Genomic DNA, 18,936 nt, shown 5'->3' on the forward strand with positions numbered 1-18,936 from the left:
CTCATGGTCATAATTCGGTGACTTTATATATATATATATATATGTATCTCATATATATATCTCATATTTATGCAATGCACAGAAGAGAGAAATTCCTGGATGTGCGGAACAGTCAAAATCAGCTGTGCAACAGTGCAATTCAAGTTCATAAGTTTCTGCGTGTTCTTGTAGTATTCCAGTAGACTCCAGAAAAAAATTCCATTGCAAAAAAATGCAAATAAAACCAAAAATGCGTGGATATCACTGATACCTACCACTTCCGTCTAAATAACAATGGTTCTAGTAACAAACATATAACTAAATTTCCGGCACCAGCATTTTCGCTACAGCAAAGGAAGATTTTAGCAGCGTTCCTAATCAGCATATGCAACAAAACAGAAACTCAGCTCAGTGCTACTTAACTTGATGATTTTTTTTTTTCATACGGTGTTTCATAAATAACTTTAGGAAGTGAATCTGATGATGATAATAATTACATTACTGCTGTACGCAGCTAAAGACTTCTTCCAGAATAACAAATAACCTGCTAGAAAGTCTCTAAGAGCTCCCCATGCCTGCCTACACTAATAATACAGTAGTGCTTTGTGTGTACATAGCCTTTTTAAAGGCACTTTCACGTTAATTATCTAATTAAGCCTTACAATTCTCTTTGAAAGTAAGTATTATTATACCTACTTTATGGAGGTGGAAACTGAAAAATAAAGGCTTGATGTCATTTCATCTGATGTTATACATCTTGCGGGAGGGTTTAGGTGGGAGCACAGGCACCCAAAATTCCCCTGGGGGTAGCAGAGAGACCAGGACTGTCCAGAGAGGGGTTTAACCCGCCTGAGCTCTGCCTGGCTTCTGCTGAGGGCTGCCCTGGGGTGGGCTGGTGGCAGCTCTCTGAGTTCGGGCCGAGCTCACTGTCGCTAGTGCTTTACTGCCTAAAATCTGGGGGGGAGAAAAAAAACCAACCCACAGTCAAATCACTAAAGCTCCCAAACTTGTTCACAGCAGCAGTTGCTGTGTCTTTAGCATCTTTCTCAGTTGGAAAAGGTCCCCACACCTGTAGGGTCCACTCGCGATGCAGGTGGCCTGCAGGGCCTGCCACTAACACCCAAAGGCGTCTGAAAGGCCTGTGGCAGAGTTCCACATTTACCCGCCGTGTTGTGGGATTGCACTCTGAGTCCTTAGGTGTAGAGAGAATGAGGAGACGGGAAGAGAGGGTTCTCTCGCTCTTTTCTTTCAGGAGTGCCTAAATTTCCATGCCTGTCAGCAGGGATCTGGCTGGGAGCAGCAAAGGATCTCTACGGGGGCCATAGGGCTTGTTTACACTGCAGTCCCTAGGCTAACTTCAGGACGTGTGGAGCTAATAATCAGCTAGGTATCTCAGGCAATGCTACCGTATGTATTTGGTGGCACGAAATTTGGCAGGGAGAGGTATCTCTAACCTTCCTGCCGAGCAGCATCCACCCTGGCTGCCTTGCTGCATGGTTTGCGGTGTGATGAAAGTACTTGTACAAGCGTCTGTGCAAGTGTTATATGTATAGTCACTGATGAAGCTGCCAAATGAGTGAAAAAACCCTAAGAACACAGATGCTTAACATAAGAAAATAAATACGTTTTGTAGATCATAGTTTATAGTGATGTCTCTCTAATGGTGCCTTTTGTGGCTCCTTTCTGCAGCCTTTCATGGGCCGCAGGCCTGATACTGAAGGAGCAACACCCCGTAGGCAGTGCCAGACTTTGCCCTTCTTATTGTTTTGGTGGAAACTTCTCGGTTTCCCGTGGCTGCGGGTAGCACTGGAAGACCTTTCAGGCAAAGTACAGGTTGTACAGGGCTACTGCTTTAATAGCTATATTTCCTCTGACTTTCTGTGCAAATTCAATAAATAAATCATAAAGTGATTGTGGCTGATAGAGCTTTCTTCTGTGCTTGCAATGATTCAGATATCACTTTTATCTTTTCTGAGTCCTAATGCGTAGTTAGTGAGTGACTTCACCTCTTCATTGGAAGCCATAGCGCTGGAAATTTAAGGCTTGGATGCTTAAGCAAAAATTATAACCAACTTAATCAGGCTGTGGTTGACCTGAGAAAGTACAAAGTACTGGGATGGAGGAGATCCAGAGAGTCGTGTCCATGTGTGACTGGGGAGAACCGCTGTAACCATGAGCGATTCCCTTGGCGTGGAGGAGTCAGGCTGTGAACAGTGGTGACCCCATCCACCAAGATGTCCCCGCAGGGGCGTCTGTCCCCTCTGGCAGGTAGGTTTGAGGCGGTAGTGATTTCAGCTGCAACTGCTAATTCTACCTGTGATGATGAATTGGTGCCCATCATTACAGTCATCAGTGTCGTGGCCATCACGGCAGTGCCACCAAAGCAGCGTGCCGTTGTCGGCCGTGAGGAAAGTCACCCTTTAAAACTGTGCATTACATCAGGAAATGGGCCATTCAATGGCACTGCATGAACTTGCCAAGGATGGGCGGGGGGTTTGTCCACATTGAACCGTTTCCAACAAAAAAACAGAGAATATTGTAATGCTGCTATGTTTCAGAAAAGCAGGTGAGTCTTAGAGGAGGGTCCTGTTGCAGGCGTTATTAGTATTTGCCGTTCCCCTGAAGACTTCAAGGGAAGTGTGTGCAAAGCTGAAAAGGTAGCGGAGCTTTTCTGTTTCCTTTCAACTGCTTGCTGCAGGGGGAACCACAAGGACTTTCTTCTTATGTTGCCTGCTGTAATGATGTGCTGTACTATTGAGCTTCCAGGTCTAACTGACGTGGATCAATTATTTGAGTTTGATGGGCCAGCTGCTCGGGAAACTTCTGTAGTATTTATAAAAGACCTGGCAGTGCTCTCCTGGCAGGAGATACTTTTATATTCCCTCCTGTGGAAGTGCTGTCCAGGTTGAATTATAAAATGAATCATTGCTGTGCTGGCAACAGGATGTTATTTGGGTTTTCAAGTTCCAGGGTATGACTTCCTCAGTGTGCAGTACTGGGTAGATAATTAGCTTAAAGTATCTGCAGAAACTTGAGACCAAAATTATACTTTGCACGTGAAGTGTTAGAAACACTTGTGTATGTGTCAATACAGGATAATGCGTATAGATCCTTGCCCGGTATCATCTAGAGCTTATGGGTGGCAGCGTCAGTTGTGAGAGCTGTATTTCCACAACAACTCGGCCAGCGTTTATCAACACAGTCCCCATGTGAAACATCATCCCTGCTTCTCCACAGCAAACTGCTCCGCTGTTCGCATGCAACGAGGGGAGCATCCTGCTCCTGCGGGTACCCGGCTGCCTGTGCCGCTCCTTCTCCGCTGTTTCCCGACCACTCGCTGGGTGCCGAACGGGAACCTGCAGCACACTTCTTTCTTCAAAGAGGAGATGGGTTTGTTTCTGTTCAGTGATACCTTCTGTGTGGTCAATGTTTATCTAAGTTAGTTAAGATTGCGTTTAATTGCCCGGGCAGAGTTTCTTACAGTTCCCCAACATGTCAGACATCTACAGTTTCTCCCAGCACTGAAATTCTTTGTCACTTTTCTGGCTGTGACAAGGGTTTGATTGCCTTCCTTTTCCCACAGATTCTTAATGACAACAACACTTTAAATATTTTCTTTGGAAACACCTGGTTACTTTAACCAAAAGAGACAGCACTTTGATGCTCTTTTCATTAATTTAAATAACAGATACTATTATTTTTTTTCTGGCTAAGAAAATAGTCTTAAAACATACAGTCATATTGTTTGAATGTGCCTGCTCTGTGCTTTCTGCCCTTTCAGCATTCAGTCATGTAAAAGATTGTGTTTTGATTCCTGTGAGCAACTTGGTCTGGAAGACTCCCTTTGAGGGGTATCTTCCTGTGCAAGGCGTAGTGGCATTTGGGGAAAAAAATCCCTGAATACTTCAGTCGTCTCATGAAATGGGATATTTGTACTCTTGAAGTTGCAGCATGTGGAGATCAGACTCCTTTAAAACACAGAAGTGGAGATATTTATGGGTTTAGGTGGTTTTTTTAGCTTGTTCAGCTTCACTTCAAAGAAAGTGAAGAAGTGTATATGATGTATATATTGCTGGTTACTTGTTGTTTTCCTGGGGAAAACAACAGTGTGACCAGATTCTGTTTTGGCTGCGCAATGTTAAATCAGTGCAGGCCTGAAACCACGTTAGTATTCCTGACATTTCATCAAAGCACTGATTTGGCAGCTTTTGACATTTGGATCAGGGACTGAACTTGTTTTCCTGTTGATAGCAAGTCATCCGCAGTTATAGCAAAACACGGCCCCTGGACCTGACAGATCTTCCTTTGCATTGAAAATAAATCCTAACATTACAAGGTCATTTGAGATCTGTCACTGGGAAAAAGATTTTGCTCTTAACCCTTATCTGGGTCAGTAATTCTTTACCTTTCTATGGTCTTTACTTGGGGATCTGAAAGTGCTTTATAAATATTAGATAGTATTAGATAATCTTTCTTCTGAGTTTGGTAAAACAATATTTCCTTCATTCTGTACTTTAGGCTTGGAGAAGTGAAGTGACTGGCCCAAAGCAGTCTGTGGTAGAGCTCTGGGTAAAATTTATGCTGCTACCAGGTTGGCCTTTCTGTACTGTGATGTTTATTAAAAGGATATATTAACTGGTTCTACTGATACCAAGTTGAAATAAGGTATAATTATGCTTTATAAACAAGCTCAGCAACTGACAGGAGGGAGAGGGAATTATTATTAAAGTTAGAGGACAGTACGTAGTTTTTCCCAGGATAAAGCAGAAAGGATTAGAGCGTCCAGCTGCTCCCCGTGCCCCCCCAACACTGGGGACTGCATTCAGCCTGAGCACGGTCCTGTTAGTTGTGGCCATTAAAGAGGGTTATAATCCTCATTCGTAACACCGAGTGGCGTAGTCCTAACCCAGGCACCTCTCTGGGACATTTCTGGAGAGCCTGAAGAATGACATTTCATGGTTACGCTACTAAACTCCTTTTGTTGTACAGAGGCGGAAAAAGAACCTGAAAAGGCTGACTTTATTAATCGTGTGATTCTAATCTCACATGCAATCGTCTACATAATAGTTGTATTATATGTACTCTGTTCTCCTGGTTTCACCTTAATCAGCCTCCTTATTGATGCTTGATTGGCAATTTTGTGATGTGGGATGGAATTCAGCTCAGCACTTGGGTCATGGACCTGGAGTGAATGGTTCCTCAGCGTGAACGTATCTTTTTCTGTAATATATCACTTTCGCATCAGCGATTCTCTACATGACCTTCTTGCTTTTGATTTTCTATTTGCAATATCAGCTTTTTCAGGCAAAATCAATGATGAGCAGTATAATTAATTTTTACGTGTTTTAATTAAGTTTTCAGCTGCTCCAGTACTTTTCATTATCTTAGCGTGATCTCGTGCTGCAACCGAACATTACAATGAAAAAACTGTTGATTAAATAAAATATTATTTTAAAAGTCCCCTACAAGGTGTTAAACTAATTAAAGTTCAAGGATACAAAGTGAAGATACCAGGTATTGCACAAAGAAATGTCAGGTAGAGCAAGGTATTTAGAAGGTCTCAGGAGCCTACAATAGCTTGGGGTGGATTCTGTCATTCCTACAATGGTTCGTGTGTCATCTCATCGTCCTCCTGATACTTGGTGCCATTTCCAAATAGCTGTAAGGCAGCATGGCAGGTGCCTTGGTGAGATCTGGAGTCCCCAGGATGCTTCTGCAGGTCCGTGTGAAGGTGCACACCAAAAGGAGGGAACCAAGAGAGGAAGAGGAAGCTGAAGCTCCCAGCTTCAACACTAGATATGGGGAAGAAATTTTTTACAGTGAGGGTGATGAGACACTGGCCCAGATTGCCCAGAGAGGTGGGAGATGCCCCATCCCTGGAAACATTCTAGGTCAGGTTGGACGGGGCTCTGAGCAACCTGGGCTAGTTGAAGATGTCCCTGCCCATAGCAGGGGGTTGGACTAGGTGTCCTTTAAAGGTCCCTTCCAACCCAAGCCGTTCTGTGATTCTGTAAGCTGCTTGAGTCTTTCTGGGACATTTCCTTGGGGCAGTTCTGTTTCTTGGCTCCGGCAGCTGATGCTGGGTTGTGGGACGGGGCTCGGCTCCATGTCTGGCATGACCAGCACTGGCAGGTTCCCAGTGCTGGGTAGCAAATGCCGTTTTTGTGGGACACCAAACTGGAGCTTGCCTGGTAGAAGGTATTTTTATCCCGGTCGTGAGGTTGACTGACACATTGTAAGTCGTCATGAGCTGAATTTGCAGGTTGAGCTGAGATCACCAGTATTAATATGGGATAATACAAAATGTTTTGAGTTCTTGGCAACTGTTGAAACTCTGCATCACAGAAAAATAAAATATTTAACCTGCTGCTAGACAGGAAAAAAACTGATGGTGGCTTGATTCTGCTTGGTTTTTTTTTTTAGAGGAACTCATCTTACTCTATTTCACTGGTAAATTAATCTGTTCATTGGGTTCTTGGGTAGAAGACAGACATTGCTTAGCTGTTGCTTGCTTAATTATACCCTGTAATTTTGATTGACAGTGGAACGTGCAATGAAAAGCTGCTGGAAATGACTGTCAACTAGTATAGAAACTGGTGAGGAGTCTCTGTCTCCTGCAGCAGCTGCCTACTCTACTGAACCTAGCCCGAGGGAGGGAGGGAGGGAGGGAGGGATGGATGGATGGATGGATGGATGGATGGATGGATGGATGGAGCGAGCAAGCAGCCTTCACCCTATTTTGAGTGATCGAAAATGAAATATCTGAACTGTGCTGCAGCTGCTTTCAGTGGTCACGGGGTTCCCTCTCCAAATCTGAGGGTTAACCATGAAGAGTTTGTGGTTTTGTGTAAGGCATTAATTGGGATTCCTGTCTGCTGGAGTGCCTATGAGGATGCTTTTATTGTGTTAACTCAAGATTCTTATAGTGCATTTGGCTTTTATGTGTGGTTTTTATAACTGATGCTCAGTATTTCAGTAAATTGTGCGAGACTCCAAATCATAAAGGTAAAGGCATTTTCAGTGACTTCTACAGGGCTGGGGGGGGGGTTGAAGTAACAATGAACGCATTAAGTTGAAAGGTGTGAGCTGTAAAAAGAAAAATACTGAACATTAATGACACTGTGTGAAGTTAAAAGTCATTAAAAATGGCTGGAAGACATTTTGTGCAGAGATGAGCTGGTGCTTTCAAGGCCGCCAGCAGCACCATGATATTTGCCTCTTCTTCATCCCCCATCTTCTTTGTCCACGATGTTCTGCTGTTGCATTGCCATTCTTGCTCTTTCTCCTCTTGATCACACTGGTGGTGTGGGCGAGAAAGAGAATGAAATCTTTTTGCTAGCAGTCACTATTTCCTTGCCCTGGGAGTTTCATCCCAGGAAGGTTTTTCCCAGTGGTGAAAGCAGGACGTTTTTGCAGTTTTCCATGTTTGACGAGGAACCGAGAGCCACTGACTGGTGAGTCAATACCAGAGGCTGATGGGCTTGAAAACTTGGGGAGAGGGTTAGTGAAGGTCACCAGCTTAACCAGGTAGAGGTAATACAAGTAATCGTTCCTTCTTTGGACAGCAAAACTCCAAGTTTGTTGCCAAAAGGGAACAGAAGAGGGGATGCACGTCCTTTTGCTGGAGTGCTGTCATCGGGTCTGGTGCAGGATGGAAAGGGGACCATGAGCTATGGGGATAACACTGAGGCCAGTGCCATGATGTGCCACGACGTGCTGTCGGCAGCCAAGTTACAGCTCTAGCTTTGACTGCAGCTCTCATTTTTGAAACTTTTAAATGGGCTTAAAGTGCCATATAAAACAAGGAGCATTCTCCATTCAAAACAAGGAGTGTAGCTTACAAAGTGATTTAAATAACAGTCCTTTTAGCAATGTCTGTGCAACACGACTTGGGTGATTTACCTTATAATGGCTCAAAGCCAAGAGCGTAATGAAATTGTGAGCAGAAAAAATTACTCTAGTGCTTTCTCTCTTTTGCTATCTGCTGATTTATTGGAAATGTCTTTCCTTCAAATAATTGTCTCGTTAACCCATGTGCTGCCAGCATCCTCAAAAAGACAGACAGTGAATATTGTTGTGTGAGAGAGAGGAGAGCCAAGAGGCTGAAGCACGGTGACACTGTGTGTTTGCAATTTTGGAGGCAGGGGGAAAAAAGAGTTTTCAGTCTCAGGCATAACTGTTACTCTGGGCAGCTGGAAGCTTAAAAGCTCAACAGATAGGAAATAAAAGTTTTGTGATGGCATGTCTCAGCTCTTGTGACATGGGCTATTTAAACCCTAGACTTACATTGCAATAATAATGAGATGTCCCTCCCCAATATTGATTCTCTGCCCAGTTAGGGACTGCCTACGCGTCCTCACTTTGCGGTTCAGGAGCGTAGGTTTGGATTTTCATGACTAAATTTCGTCAGTGGCTACATCCTCCTAGTGCCATGCAGGGACTTACAGTGGTAGAGATGAGACAAAATTCGGAGAACCGGTACCATATTAATGTGGCCCTTGTGGTGCCGCGTCTCGCAGCAGCAAAGGACAGGAGGGGAGCTCAGCCCTGGCAGGGAGACTTTACTGTAACGCACTGGCTTCCAGCTCCCGATACAAAAGCCTGGCTGCCTGCAGTCCTTTTTGTAAGAGACAGAAAATAAATTGCTGCTGTTGAACATTTTATTTGCACTTGCAGAATATTCATCCAAGGAGCAAAGGAAGCACCAGAGGAGCGTGATGAGGGCTCGTTTGTTCTTAACAAGCCAGTAGGAAATAATGCCAGAATCAGACGCAGCGGAAAATTTTTGACAACATGGAAATTCCTCTTTGTGCATTGCCAGCTAACTCCAGCTCAGTGCGACTCCTCTCACCTTGAATCAACAGCAACTCCTAGCCCTGCTCAATTTCTTAATCAGTGGCTATTCAGTACAGCTTCATCATTTGAACCTTTCCATTGTAGAGACAGACTAAGTGTGGGTGCTAAATAGCTCTTGTTTCTGTCCTTCTGGAAGAAGAGGGACAGACAAATACTGGCACAATTTCTGGATGGGGCCTTTGTTAGCTGGTATGTGTAAATTCTGCTGGAATTCTTCCTTAAAGCATTTTTTAAATTTTTTTTTTTGGGGGGGAGGGGGGAGGAGAAGTAAAATTGATGCAAAGAGTTGTCGTTGATCTGAATACATTTATGCAGAAAATTAGATCCTTTCTAACTCAGAGTTTCTAGAAGATTTTCCTAGAGATATTAGGGACTAAAAATCTAACATATTTTGTTAGTTTGGGGTAAGTTTATGTATTGGAAGAAATGAGGTTGTGTCTGAAACAACAGGCACATAGATAGATGATGCTCCTTTTCAAATGGAAGTGTTCTCTGGTCTCTCAAAATGCTTCAGGTCCACATCGTGCTCTGCTGGTTTCAGATATGGCTTTGTCCAACACCTACTTTCTGTGTATACGTGTGTCTGCATGAGCAGGTGGAGATCATGTCCATGGCACAACAGTGGCAGATTTTGTAGCTTCATCTATTTTTTACTGTCTTGAGACTGAACAGGCATCTGCTATTTATTTCTGGTGGATGTCCAAAAGGAAAGTTGAAGGGTACCAGAAACAACCTAGGTTTGGGTTTTGAAAAGTACGTAGGCAAAAGACGGGGTCATAGCCACCATCTCTTGTTTCAGTTACACAAGTTTGAGAGTCCTGTGCTGCTTACTGACTTCAGCTGTAAAATCATACCTAAATTTTTTGTGGTTTTGCCTTTGTTACTCCCAGGCTCCAGCACAAGTAGAATTTCACATATGTGATGTCCCACTGATTTCATAGCTTTCTGCTTCCACGTGAAAAGTATGTGTTTGAGAATCCATAAAAATCTACACAAAGCAAGTCCCAAAACATGAGCTGAAGCCTTCAAGAGTTGACTTAAAATAGTTTTCCAAGAGGCTGAAAACTTTGCAAAAGGAAATGAACCCTGAGACAAGAGCTGGTGATTGCAGGAAAGAATTCAGACCATGTCTAGAAACTTTCTAGAAGGAGTTAAGGCATGATGTGAAGGTAGACATGAAGTGAGGGTTGGATCAGCAGTTGTAGAAGGTTTAGTCAAAGAAGTGGTCCAGCTGCCACGGTCTTGGTAATTGCAAGACTAAGGCAGAGCGTGACTCTCAGTGTGACCGCCTTGGGCTTGCTAGCAAAGGTGAACTGCCAGGGGAAGGGCATGGAGAAAGAAGTCCAAGCGTTACTGGCCATGCAAGTCGGCTGTCTTGATGTGACAGGATTCGGTAAAAGTTTTCTATCCCAGCTGCGATCTCCAAAAGATGAGAATACACAGATGTTCTTTGTGCTCTAAAATAACACAGAAACACTCTCGAAAGTGATGCTGCCTTTGGGGCTTGTTTGTTTCAGCTTTCTGTCGTGACACAACAGGCACGGCTGAGAAGACAGAAGGGAGGAAGAGCTCTAGGAGGAGGCAGCTCAAGGAGCTCATCTTCAGTGGTGGTGGAAGTCTTTCTCCTGGAAGAGCAACTGTGTTGTTAAGGTTTGGCAGAAGTCCTCGAGGTGTGTTTTGGAGTTGGCTATAAATCTGGGGCCACCTGGGACAAGAAGAGAAGTAGTGACCCCTTGGCAGTTATCAGGCAATCCTTGGAAACTGCTCTCCACGTACCGGTAAGGGCTGTGATGAAGCTGACAGTGTAGCCACATGCAAAGCTCACTGAGCCTGGGATCAGTGATCGAGATACTCAAGGCAGGTTGAAGAAGCCTCAAGACAAAGTGGAATTTGACAAAAAAATATTTTTTTTTCCTTACATAAAACAGAGCGGCAGCTTGCAGGAGAAGAATAATGATAGTTCCAAGTCATGTAAATATGTTGTGCCTCAAAGTTGTGTTGGAAGGGGAACTGAAAAGTTTTTTCCACAACCTTGCCAATTAGAAGAAGTGATAAATATTTGCATTCATGGATGCCCTGAAATCCTTGCTCTGAGAAAAAAAGGAAAGGCAGAACAAGACTGTGAATTCAGTACTTGCTAAAAAAAAAAACTTGGGGCTGTGCACAAATTCTTACTTAATCTCTTGTATTTGCAGTTTCATTTGACTTTTGTTTCTGCTGCTTCCACTGATGTCTGGTAGATGGCATTAGCGTATAACAAATTTCTTAAGTCCTTTTCTTATTGGAGGGGTTTTATTTTTCATACATTTTACAGATAATAATGCTGTCTTATTCAGGCTAAGCAGTTTTAAAGCTTTTTTTTTTCCCCTCAGTGTTTCAGTTATGTTTTGACTAAACATTTATATCACTCAACATGCCTTTTTTCCTCCTCCTTGTGCCATATAATTATTATTTCTTGATATCTTCGGCTGACTCTGAATTTAGAAGCTCGGTTATGTTGTACATTGTTTACATGCAGTACCATATTTATTTCATGTTCTTCAGGCTTAGAAATGGGAACAGTACTCTGAAGGAAGAAGAAAAATTGCTCACACAGAGAGAAAAGAAGATCAGATACTCAGAGTACTAAATAGGGGTGCTTATATATGGGGTGGGAGACATATCGGACTGCTCTGGAGAGACAGCTCCATGAATATCTTTTATCTTTTTTTAGTACACATAAGCGTTTTCAGCTAATTTTGTGCGCTCCTAGGAAAGTTAATAGGACTTCCATGACACATGGACTATTTTGCATAGGAAAACAGGCATTTGTTTATCACCTCCTGGAGATTTTCTCCATCTGGACCAGGAGATGGAAGTATCATCCACAGGTGAACTGTGGCAATCAAGTTTACGAGTCCACCAGTAGCTTTAGCTTCATCAGAGCTCCCTCGGCAAGATGCATTTCGTGCCGAGATAGGTACACATTCATCCTTACTTTTAGCTTCAAGAAGCAGCTAACGTTTTGAGCAAACATTTTGGTTAAATGCTGGCTGAAAGACATTTGGAGCGGTGGGCCAGGAGATTACTACTTCCCCCCCCCCCCCCCACATTCTTCCCACCATGGAAACAAGACTTATTTTCTTCATAAATAACCAGGCTTCCAACAAAAATCACCAGTTCCATAATCAGTTTCTTCTCAGAACAAGCCAAAGCACATAATTCTCCAAGCTCTGCATAACAGTAGCAGAAGGGAAAAATGGAGTGCTAGGGAACTGTTTTGTGGGCAAAGTAATGATTTTAAATAATCCTCAAGAGGTATCTGCTTGTGAAGACCATCCTTGCCAGATCAGGTGTGCTTGATAGCAAAGGACTAAAAATTGATAGAGATATCTTTGCGATTAATTTGTATAAAGAGTGTACAGATGCAAAACATGCTAAGCGCCAGGTTTTATTGAATCTATCTAATTATGAGCAAATGATCAACATAATTTTCTTGCATTTTCAACCACATTTTCTTGAGAGTGAAGTATTTAAGATAATTGTAAAGAAATGCCAGCACATAATTGTGACAAATTTTAGGTTTAAGGAATCCTTGGGTTCATCTTTATCTAGAAATGCAAATGATTTAGGATAGACAGGGCTAAACTCTCTGGGCCCTGGTGTAAGAGACGTTATCGTGGTGCAGACCTACCGGCCCTTAGTCTCCAGGCATGATGGTAACCTTTGTGCCTGGACGGGGTGTTTGCACCTCTGCTTCCCTTGTGCGGAGGGGGCTGTGTCCTCCAGCTGGAGGGTTTGGCCCTTACTCTCACAGCTTTAAGGTTGGAAGGAGTTCAAATGGGCGCCCCGGATTAGTGTTCAAAGTCGATAAAAAACATGTAGAAGGTGTGAGGCTGATGGGCTTCTGGTGCTCATTTAAGGAAGCCGCTGAAGCAGGTGTTTTGTGAAATATTTTATTCATGGGTTACTCCAGTTGTCTGTGGATAGAATTGCATGTATTTTGAGTGATGTCAAATGCTCGTGTAAGCATCTTTTATGGAAAGTACTTAAAACACGAGTTGTGCTCGAGGGCTTTGCTTGCGCGGGGGTCCCTGGGTGCATCCCCGGAGCCCCCGGTGACCCCGTCAGCAGCGCCGTGCAGCCGTGGACATCCCCCCCAAGGGCTGCACCGACGTTGCACAGCCTGATGTGGTCATCTGCTCCTTGGCAGGAGTCAACTATTACTCAACCTGTGTAAGACTGGTGTGGCAAATGCCTTCACTCCAGTGGTGAAGCAAGTTCGGGGTTCAGTGCACAGCCAAAGGGCTGATGGGGGCTGATTTTGGCCCAGTGGCAACCTCTCGCCATAAGGTGCTTAGAAATCCTTTACTGAGATGTGTGGCGCTTAAGCATCGCTTAAAGATTTGCTGTTCGCTGCATTGCAGTGGATGAAGAAATGCAACACGGATTCTGGTAGCCAGCTTTTTTTTCTTTTTTTTTTTTTTTTTTAAATAGCTTCTAAAACACGTTGATTTAGAGAGCACGTGTCTGAGAGATGTCTCAGTGCCTGCAAGCATTCCTTGCTGCAAAATACATGGACAGCTTGAATGTACAGCGGATGAGGAAAATGTGTGGGTGTATTTCTGTCCTTTTGCCTGCAACAACCTGTAACTTTTGGCATAAAGGTGTCATTTCTCTTGGGAAGACAGCAGCGGGGCTTTCTGAAACCTATCAAAGAAAGATTGACTAATTTCACATGGGGATCACCATCTGTCTGAAATGCGTGCCGACCTGCTGTAGCACAACAACATTTACTCGGTTTCTAAGGCTAGCAGATGGAGGTGCCCTTGCTGGAGTTTCTCTGAATCTCCCCGCTCTGTTATTTCCCATCTCCCCCTCCTTCCGTCTTTATGGTGGTCTTCTATTATTATTTGCAGGCGGGTTGTCTTACAACTGTTATTGCGCCTTTCCTTGGCCTCTGTCATATCTTACACAGTTACCGAAATAGTGCTGATTGTGGGCTGCTATCTGGGATAAAAATAGCACGTTGTTGTAACATAGAGCATTAAAATTCATAGACTGTAGCTGGGCTGTTTCTTGCGCTTTCTGGACAGGCCTGTTAACCTTTGAGAGATTTGCTGTGGAGTTCCAGCTGGAGAATAATAAAAACAGGTAAGTGAAAAGGAGCCCTACTGGGAGAAAGTTTATGTCTTGGGATGATAAACCCATAAAACTCTGGGACTGTTCCAGACCGTGCTGCCGGCAGCATCCCCTGCAAGCACACGCGTTCCCCCACGGCTCACCTTTAAAGCCCACCTACCTGGGTGGTTTAGATTAAAAGAAATGCCCCGGCTTTGCTGTTGCGTTGCAGGGAAATTGGTTGAGCCTCTGTGGGGCGGTAGGAATGGAGACCTCTGTAATGGGAGCTACGTTGCTCCCGATGTTCTCTGTCGATGATAAATAGCCGGGGGGTGGGCAGAGGGGGCCTTGCTCCGCAGCGCTAATGCGAGCGCAGAGCAGCGCTGCTCCGTTCCAGGGGTGGATGCTCTCTCGCCAGAGCAGCGTGTTGAGAAACGCTTAACCTCTGCCCTCCTCGGAGAGGAGCTGGTGCCGCAGAATTCACGTCTAACCCCACTGTAGCAGCACGTCGCTTGTTATTTGAATATCGCACTACTTAAATATACATACGTGTTTTCACACACAACTTGGGAGTAAACGCTCCGCATTGTTTTCTCGCGTGCTGATTTTCCGTAAGGCAGGAGGTTACAAAAACATTAAGCCTTTTATTAGATCATCTTTGCGTTTGGAAGCAGGCTTTGCGGGGAAAGGGATTTAATTTTTCATTTTGCCTGTTTCCCGCCTTAGTGGAGGGAAGGTTTACTCCAGCTTGAATATGCCGCTAACCCAGCGAAGCGGAGAAGGCAGGACATGTCTGAGCGATGAGAATAAGCCACGTGGGCACTTGGAAAAAGGACAAAATCAAATAAGCTTTTCTTTGTAATTACCAGCTAGTGATTTCATAGAGTTAAACTATAATTGTAAATATATCTCTGAGTGAGGGATAGTGTGAAAACAGTGCTACTCTTTTCAAAGCATCCACATACACTTTTGTCTGTCATTTTGGGAGAAAAGCGGGCAGGTAAAGTCCCTTACATTTTAGAAGGGAACAGCTCTCTCACCTTCCCGACAGCTGCTTTGCCCAAAAAGTAAGTCTGGGTGCAAGACACAAAGCATATATCTCTCTTTTTTTTCTCTCCTTGCCCTCACTCCCTTCGTGATTCTCACTGGATAACATCAGGAAATCCAGGAGGGTATTTTTAGCCTGAAAGAATGGAGAATTTAGGGCAGAAATGATGTTAACATTAATCATAGCAGTGATGAAATTTCATTCCAAAATATATGAGTGAGACAAGATTTTTTCCCCGTGTCCTGCTAATGAAAAAAAGATCCTGTTGCTGCCAAACTGGAGGGTCACCGTGCTCACGGGTAATCCAGGACTGCAATTATGAGCTCATGGGAGAAAAAGATGGGGCCAGGAACGGAGTTGTACGTTGAATCTCAACTCTGCAGAGGAGGGGACTGGACATTTCTTTCTCTTCCATGCTCTTATGGGACCAAACATCTCTTACACTCATCCTTAGTGTGAGTCCTTTGGCTTGCTCCGGGGTTTGGGAGCAGTAATAGCGCTCTCTGACACCGCAGTGAAGGCTAAGCCTTACCAGCTGCTGAATTAGATAAATATTTGGAAGAGGACAGCAGACCAAATGTAGATGGTCTCATCAGCTTTCTTGGACATCTCAGCCCATATGGCTGCTGTTGAACACACAGGAAAAACCCCTAGCCCAGGCTCCAAGAAACTCGTTAGGTATGGGATAGCCCAAGGAATTCTCAGAGAAACTGAGAGGTAATAGCTACAGCGATAAAGGGATTTCCCAATTAAATGGCTTTTTATCCTTTGCCACGTCCTACCAATAACGAAGCAGAGATGCTGAGACTGAGAGGCCATCGGGTAGATCTCTGTAGAGAAATGAGAGTCTGGAATTTTTGCACAATGGCCTTTTCATGGTTCTTGGAGTCAATATCCTCACAGATACGCCTCTACCATGTTGAGTTCCCTAGTAAAGGTCAGGCATGGTTACTGACATACAAACATGCATTTATTTCTCAGGCCATTTTATCTTTTTTCCTTCCCTCTGGCTAACGCATTCTACACAATCTCAGTGTAGCTGGATGTTGCTATCAATTTGCTTTTTAAACCTTCCCCCTCATTCTCTGTTGAAACTCAAAATATGTGAGTGTATGTGCATGTGTGCATTTATTTATATATAAGCATAATGATTCTTTACTCTGCTACATCTCCCAAGTATCTGCATACTGTCATGAGCTGCTTTATGAACAGCATGTATCTTATCACTTCTTGCAGCATATAAGCAGAGAGAAAGAATTTGCAAAATCTGGCCAAAGATTGCTCATCATTTTGATGACCAGACCTGCTGTCTCCTTGCTGCTTATTCTGGAGCGGATGTTTTACATCAGGTTTTAGCCTGATGGCGAGCGGCTAATGTTGTCATGGGAAGCGGAGAGCAGGAGTTCTCCTTTGGATCACATATTATGCGTGAAGGTCACTGCTGCTCATCTCGGGAGGCACACAGGATGGTAGAAAACTCTTAGTGTCCAGAATGACACACCACAGCTCGTTAAAAGAGATGGCAGTGTCCAGGGCTGCTCATGGACTGACCGTCTGCCTTGTTAGTGTTCTGCAAGAGTCCTGCTAATTGCTCTGTAAAAATACAGATATGCCGCCTACGAAAATTGTTTTGTAGAGCCAAATTTGGGTGCATCGGGTGGTGGTAAACTTTGTGATATAATAGGGTATCTAAGTGTAAGAACAAGCAGAGCGTCTTTCTTGACAGAATAAAAATGGCCAGGAGTGCAGAGGGAAAGGCTGTGGTACGCGGAGGCTGCTGAACAGCAGCCCCTCTCTGCGTTACATGTAGGCAGCATGGCGTATCCGTACTCCAGAAATCCCCACCGCAATAGACCTGGCAGAGAAACTGAAATTTTTCCCCCAGAAGGTGATTATTGCAGGCTGAGATGAAGATTTGTCCGTGCTGGGGTATACATCGAACCGAAGCTGAGAGAGCAGCTGGGTGCCTTGAACCTGATTTCTGAAAGAGCGACGGGTGAGGCGGCTCAGATAAGAGTAATAAATTTGGATACCGTTAAGACTTTAATAGAAGAACAATTATTGGCCTGGCTAGCTGAATATATTTGCTCTTATATCTGTATGAAATGAATCTTCACAGTTATTTTTTTTTTCTTTCTTGCATTTCTTATGCCGGAGGGATAGAAGCCAGGGAGGTGGCACACCTTTGCGTGGTGATACCCGTCCTGCTTCCTTGTCATGCTGCAAAAGAGGAGGCTCTCTATTGTTTGTAAATGAAGACCTTTCCGATTATTGATAAATAACTTCTGGATGGGGAGTATGACACATGCTGGCTGGAAGAACAGGGCTCTGTAATAGTAATATTGCCTTGAAATTACAGCCCACGTAGTTTGAGAATGATTCAGGATAATTACATTAATGTTGCCAGAGAAATGAAAAGGAACACTTTCCATTTTACCTATTAACAAGCTCTACTGGCCTTAAATTATTTCTGAGAAGAGCCTGCAAATGGCTGAAATCATCAGAATAATTACAAAGCAGCGGTTGGGGTAGGGGGGAGGGCTGGACGGGGTCCTCGCTGTGACTCTTTGGCCAACGGGTAAACACTGCTGCTGCTTTTGTGGAAGAAGGAGCACGGCACAGAGCTTTCTGATTAGGCGCTCCGCAGTCTGCAGGTGGCCTCGGGGAGTCTGCAGCTCTTGGACCCCAAGGAGAAAATAGCCCTTTAGGAGTAGGTGGCTCTCAAGGCAGGTGTTACACATCAACCTGTGCAACATCAAGCACGAGCCTGCTATTGTTCCGGCGCACTGGACGCTTGAATTTCCATCCTCCCTTTCCTGTGGCTCTCCTGAGCCCGTGCAGTGGAAGATCTTTGCCTTTGGTGATGACTCTTTGCTGCTCCGATCCTTGTCTCGTAGCAGCAGCAGAGACGCTGCTGTTTCTAAACTCCAGACCCTGGGCAGCAGCTGTCTGGGTCTGGCCTCTCATAAAAGCTCAGTCCTTCACCTCCTTGAGCCCTTCACCTGAACTCCTGTTGTGTTTTCAGCTTTGTGTGAGCGATGCCGCCTGCTGCCCTAACCTGCTGTTCCCCAGCTCACCTGTAAAGTTACTATGAAACCAGGACTTTTTGTTGTGTTTCCCTTGGTTCGTTTACACTATTGTACTGTTTGCTAACTCCAGGTGAAGAGAAGGGGCAAAATTTAGTAGTCAGATCTACATAACTTAGTGTCATGTGAAGCAAGGTCTCCGCTCCAGGGTCACCTCTGTCGTTACTGGAGTTTCTCATCTGCGTGAACTTCAGAGCATCCTTGGATGCCTGTCTGCGAGAGCAGGGCCACAGCAGCATTAGCTCTGCCCCTCCTTGTCTTTCGTTTCTGAGAATTAGAAGATCATGCATCTTGTATCCAGTCCTATATTTATGGCTTCTTACTAAAATGTAGCTGTATTTATCTGAAGAACCTGGAGCAGTGGGTGAGGACGTGGGCGCTGCAGTCTGGTTGCTGCACAGTGGGGTGCTCTCCAGGCTCCTCACAGCCGAACACACACACACACACACGCGCGCGCGCACACACACACACACAGGCGCGAGCGCTTTTTCATTTTCTCCCATTTCCTTTTCACTTGTCCGACAGGCCCGTCTCAGCCCCGCGCGTGATTACCTGATGACCTGTGTGCCTTCGCTCTCTCGCAGCTGCAGCACTTTAAATGGGATTTTGCTCCCTACCATCAAATCAGACCTTCGCTTCCTACGCACACACGGAGGGGTGGCATTGTCCCTCCGGTGAAGCATTCCTCCCCTGCAGCTACTGCCATTAGCTAAACAAATTTGGGGACTCCCCCCCCCGATCCCCTCTCTTTCTTATTACATTGCCTTCCGTGCTCTCTGGGTGCTTAGGGCTGGGCAAATCCATCAGGAATGCCAATAGCTGCCTTCCCACGGCTTGCTGCTCCTGACCCAAAATAGTTAACTTTGT

General features: G+C 44.6%; 1 protein-coding gene across 17 annotated transcripts in view; it reads left to right on the plus strand.

Annotated features, from left to right (window-relative positions):
- Positions 1 to 18,936, plus strand: part of SGCD (sarcoglycan delta) — a 354,229-nt gene that overhangs the window by 182,756 nt on the left and 152,537 nt on the right. The window contains exon 1 of one of the 17 annotated variants that reach the window (XM_074604510.1): positions 13,893 to 13,968. The exons of the other annotated variants lie outside the window; for them this stretch is intronic. The gene's annotated coding sequence lies outside the window, so the exon portion shown is untranslated. Of the gene's footprint in view, positions 1 to 13,892; positions 13,969 to 18,936 lie in introns of those variants that run through there. 17 annotated transcript variants of the gene reach the window in all.

This window comes from Larus michahellis, chromosome 11 (assembly GCF_964199755.1).
Source record: "Larus michahellis chromosome 11, bLarMic1.1, whole genome shotgun sequence".
Taxonomy (NCBI): domain Eukaryota; kingdom Metazoa; phylum Chordata; class Aves; order Charadriiformes; family Laridae; genus Larus; species Larus michahellis.